Source organism: Vanellus vanellus, assembly GCF_965231255.1.
Source record: "Vanellus vanellus genome assembly, contig: HAP1_SCAFFOLD_97, whole genome shotgun sequence".
Lineage (NCBI taxonomy): Eukaryota > Metazoa > Chordata > Aves > Charadriiformes > Charadriidae > Vanellus > Vanellus vanellus.
Window position 1 is genome coordinate 87,874 of NW_028128418.1, and position 5,169 is coordinate 93,042.

The window sequence follows — 5,169 nt, forward strand, 5'->3', positions numbered from 1 at the left end:
GCCCCCTTGGCCCGCCTCCAGCCCACGGCCGAGCCCCCCCAGGTACCCCCGAGATGGGTCGGGGGGTGTCAGCGCTGGGCCCCCTGAAGCGGGGGTGGGTGGTGGGCACGGGCATTGCTGGGAGCCCGTGGGCAGCCCTGGGACCCCCTTAAAGCCCACGGAGACCCCCCGGGGCCCCCTTGTCTCCCCCAGAGCCGACGGGGAGCCGTAGCTGTGGAGTCAGCTTAAGGAGTCTGCCCTAAGGACTGCTGCTTTTTGGAGCGTTGGGGGAGGGGGAGGGTTGTCGGTGTGGGGAGTGGAGGTGTGTGGGAGGAGTCCCGTGTCGTGAGGGAGGTTTGGGGATGTTGGGCAGATTTGGGGGAGTGGGGGAGGGGTCCCCTCACTTGGAGCTCACTGGTTCTTTTCTTCCAAACTGTGGGAGGCAGCGGGCGAAGGGGGAAGGCAATAGAGTGGGTTGCTGTATTTCAGTCCTTGGTTGAGAGTCAGCGACTCTGCTCCCTTGCTGCTCAGCAGACTATTAGCTCCGTGGGGCTCTTTCTCCAGGCAGGCTACGACTACAGAAACGGACCGACTTCCTCGGAAGAGTTGTTAGCGGTGACGTCTCCTGGGAATGTACTGCCTGACGTTGGATAGACCTGGCACCACGCAGCAGCTCAGAGCCCCACAGCGTGTGCTTCCACACTCAGTTCTGTCCCCTGCCTGGGAACCCGCTCTTTCTCGGTCCCTGCTGGCAGCTCCTGTGGAGGTTCATGTCCGAGGACCGGCCCCGGTTTCCCCACTGCTCCATCAGCAGCCATGGGAGAGCCGGGTTGTCCTGAGTGTGTGAGCACCACTGGCTCTGTTGCTGCACTGGGCCAGGCCTCCAGGATGTCGTAGAGGGAGCTCTGGGAAGAGGAGCTGCTCCTCAACAGGCTGCTGCAGTCCTCCGAGTTGTCCAGCGAGCACAGGCTGCAGGGGCTGTTGCGGTGGCCCTCGGGGGGCCCAGGAGCCCGGGGGTTGCCTGGACCAGAAGGAGGTGTCCCCACTGATAGGACCTATAGGCAGCAGAGGAGGGCAGGGGGACGTGATGGCTTGGGGTGTGCAGGGGGTAGAGAGAGGCATCACTGCTCAGATGGTATATGGTTGGCAGGGAGCCCAGTGGGTCCTGCGGGGCCCGGTGCTCCCTCCTCTCTGCCTCCTCGGTTGCCCTGCAGAAGAGGAGAGTGAAGAGAGCCCGCTGCACCCCGTCTCCTCCGTCGGGGCCCACAGGCAGCACCCCTTCCTCAGCAGGCGGGCAGGGCTGCCCAGCACAGGCAGGGCAGGGCATGGGCTGAGGGTCTGGGGCAGGATCTGGGGGTCTCCCCCACACTCCCTGCTTCTCCTGTGTTGACTCTAGCTCCCATCCTTCATCCGCTAGCCGAGAAGCTGCTGAGGGAGGGGATGGAGTGAGCGGCCGGCAGCCCTGGGCACAGCCCCGTCCCTTGGTTTGGCTACTTCCAGTCCGTCTCCTGGACCCCGGGAGCTGGGTGAGTGGGAGCAGCTCCCAGCCCCATGCCACAGCCCCCCACCCCACCCCATGCTGCGGCACAGTGCAGTGCAGCAGTCGCCTACCTGGAGCCGCTTGGTCCGTAGCACAGAAGAGACCGCGCTGAGCCCCATCAAAAGCATCACGAGCGGAGCCAGGTGAGCTGTGGGGGGGATGTTGGAGTCCCTCCTGGCACCAGCTGCGGTGCAGCCGCACAACCCTGGTGTGCCCCCCATGGGAAATGTTAAAGAAATAAAATGTTGGTCTCTATCCCTGGTGCTGTGGTTCATCTTCCCATCCCGAGCTGGGGCTGTGCCCCCCTCAGTGCCCGACCCAGTGTGACAGGCTGGCACTGCTGGCACCCACCAACCTGGGGGGGTGGTGGTTTCAGGGGAGCTGGGTGGGCTGGAGAAAGGGAGGAAGCACCTCTTGAAACCAGCTCGGCCCTCTCCAGACACAAAAGCCTCCCCAGAGGCACCAGAGGGGACCCCCAGATCCTTGAAGGGCTGCCCCAGACTCCCTCTGGCCTGCAAGAGTTCCCCCCCAGGACCCCATAAGGGCAGCCCAGGACCCCTTACGGACACCCCAGTGGCGTCCCAAATCTGGGTTCTTTACCTGCTGGGCAAGCCAGTAACACACTGTGTGGGAGCAGCCAGCCAAGCCGGTTTCAGAGCACAAGAGGTGAGAGGCAGGGAGCTGCCATCCCACTCAGCTCCATCTCCGCCGTGCCTTGGCTGTGCAGAGAGAACGTGGGGGGAGCTGCAAAACAGCTCAGCCCGGGCTTATCTCAAGATGGCACAGAACAACCAAAACCAAATGGCCCTTAACAAACAAAATGCCCCAAGTCCCATCCCACCACTCTTCCCGTGACGTTGAGCGCCGGACATCACAAATTGGCAACAGAGACTTCGCTATGGCACCACCAGAGGGAAATATCCCAGACAGTGTAATCCACTCGGGCATAATCCTGCACCCTCACCGAGTCAGGAAATATAAACCGCAGGGTCTGGGGAGACAAATGGGGAATCCTCCAAGGATACAGCTGGCCCCTAGGAGATCCGCCCCCCCATCCAGGACGCTGTACAGGGTAACTTCCCCGGGATGGAGCGACCTCACCTGAGAGAGAGAGGGTAAGTGGCTAAGAAACATCTGTACGGTATAGGGCATGCGATTGAGTTTGTGACTGGTGCACTCTTCTAAGGCATTAATATCTAGCGCCCTTGTGGTTTGTGTTGCTACTTGTCGGGGGCATTTGTAGCTCGCAATAGTGGATCCCGCTAATTTCTTTTAAACCGCAATAGTGCAATCGCCATCGCACACACAGAACTTGCAATAGTGATGTATTGGACCTGTGAGTGAAGTCCAAAGAAATTGTTAATTTGAACCTCTCAGTGAAGTCCTTTTTTCCGTTTCGTCACACTCCCCGAGCCACTGGGTAAAGCGACACCTGGCAAAAAAACCCACACCACCCTCAAAAACCCCACACCACATCCCCCACTCCCCACCCACCCCTTCTCCCCCCATCACAGCCATGGGGCAAACTCCCACCACCCCCCCCACTCTCAGCTCAGCTATGACCCCCCCCCCACCACCCTCCCCGAGTCACTGGAAAGAGAGCAACGGAGAGCGAGCTCAGGCTCTTGTGAGCTGGAGAGATTTCTCTTTGTTTTTTTATGTTGTTGTCGTTGGGTGGGATTTGTTTGTTTTTTTTTCACAGAACACTTTGCAGTGTGGTGTCACAGCCCCCAGGGCCGGCGCTGGCAGCGCCACCTCACCCCCTGGCTCTCGTCCCTCCTCTTGCCCAAAGGCTTTCACCACTTACTTTGCTTGGTTTTTTTTAGGGTTTTTTTTTCCTTTCTACCTTTCTTTTTTTATATTTGGGGTTGTTGTTTTTTTTTCCCTTTTTTTTTCTTTTCCCCCCTTTTTATCTCTTTTTCCCTTTTTTCTTCTTTCCCCTCGTTTTTTTCCTCCCCCCCTTTTTTTCTTTTATTTTTTTTTTCTCTTTCTCTTTTTAAACATCTCAAGCTTTCTCCGAAGGAAAGGCCCCTGGCTCTCAGCCAGCAGAAGGAGACTATGGAAGAGCTCTGGCACCCGTGGGATTGCTTTCCTTCTCCCGCCTCGCACTCAGTAGAGCGTGTTTTCCAACTCTTTTTTTTTTTTTTTATTAAGAAAATAAACAAAAATAACGTGCCAGCTATCAGTTTTGTAAGGCACACAAAATCTCTAAAAGGGAAACAGAAGCGCAATGTGCTGAGGTAAACCCTGAGGTAGTTTTTCTGTGTGGTTGTGTGTGTGTCATCTGGGGTTGAGGGTTGTATGCGTTTTATTTTTGAAATTAAAAAAAAAATAAGTTATTTTGCTAGTGTGTTTTTTTTTTTTCCCCCAGCCCTGGGCTGACAGCCTCTTGGAAATCTGGCTTTCCACCCCTGCCCCTCTTTCCCCCTTCTCTCCTTACAACCAGGATCATTCCCCAAAGTGTTTACAGCGAGCATGGCCTTTCCTTTAACCTCTAGAAAATCCGGCTTGTGCTAAAAAATAAACATCCTCCTCCTGCCCCCACCCCCTCTGAAATGAAATAAATAAAGAATTAAAATCCTTAAAAAACTTAAAAATCGCCATTAGTTTTGTTATTGTTACATTAATTCTAAAAACTGATGAGCCGCTGCGCTGCGTGACGCAGCCCAACCTCCCCCCCTCAACACTGGGTAAGCTCCTCTGGCCATGCCTGGGATGAAAACCGGGTGGCTTTTAGGAAATAAAAAAATTTTAAAAAAAGAATAATAAAAACTCTCTTTCTCTCTCTCTCTGCCTATGTTAGTCCAACTAAAGGGATAGCGTCGGGAGGTGATGGAGAGAGCCTTCCCCACACCCCTCGGTTGCGCATCCTCACAGTGCCACGTGGAATGGGGGGGGGGGGGGGGGGAGGTGTGTTTGGGAGGGGTCTTTGGTTTGCTCCCCTGACCTGCTGGGGGTGGGGGAGGGGGGGCAAAGTCTGGCAGTGGGGTTACATTCATTGGGCAGTGCTGGGCATCATTGCGGGAGCCTCCCTTGCTGTGCTGCGAGGCCGGGGCTCCCGGAGCGTGTTTCTGCTCCTGCTGCTTCACCTGCTGGGGCATTTCCCTCATCTTGTGCTGTGCAGTCCTGGGGAGGAGAGGGGAAAAGCAAGAGGTGGGGGTCAGGGCACGGTTTCTCCCCCTACCACCCACCCCCAAGCCCCCACCGAGCATCTCGCCACTCCCAACTTGTCACTCTGGACAAGCTGTAAGTAATTTCAAGGGGTTTTGTTTGGTTGGTTTTTTTGTTTGTTTGTTTCTTGGGGGTTGTTTTTTTTTTTTTTTTTTAAACTTGTGCTTCCTCCATCTCTCCTCAAGACCACCTGAATTTTTCTGGGGGGCCACCATCCCTCTCGAGTGGACAGGAGACAAGGTTATGGAAGATGCACCCAGGTGGGATGCGCGTGGCTCTGCCTGCACTGAGGATTCCATTCACACCCTGGGTGCCGCTCTGCACAGCATTCAAAACACCCATTTTTAGCTCAATCGAGCCAATCTTCAATTTCAGCACTCCCACAGCCGGGGGGAGCTACCGAAACACCTTCAGTGCCTCTTGGGGGCACAGGGACCACCTGAAAGAAGAGTGGCAGGACGCTCGGGTGGTGCTGGGCT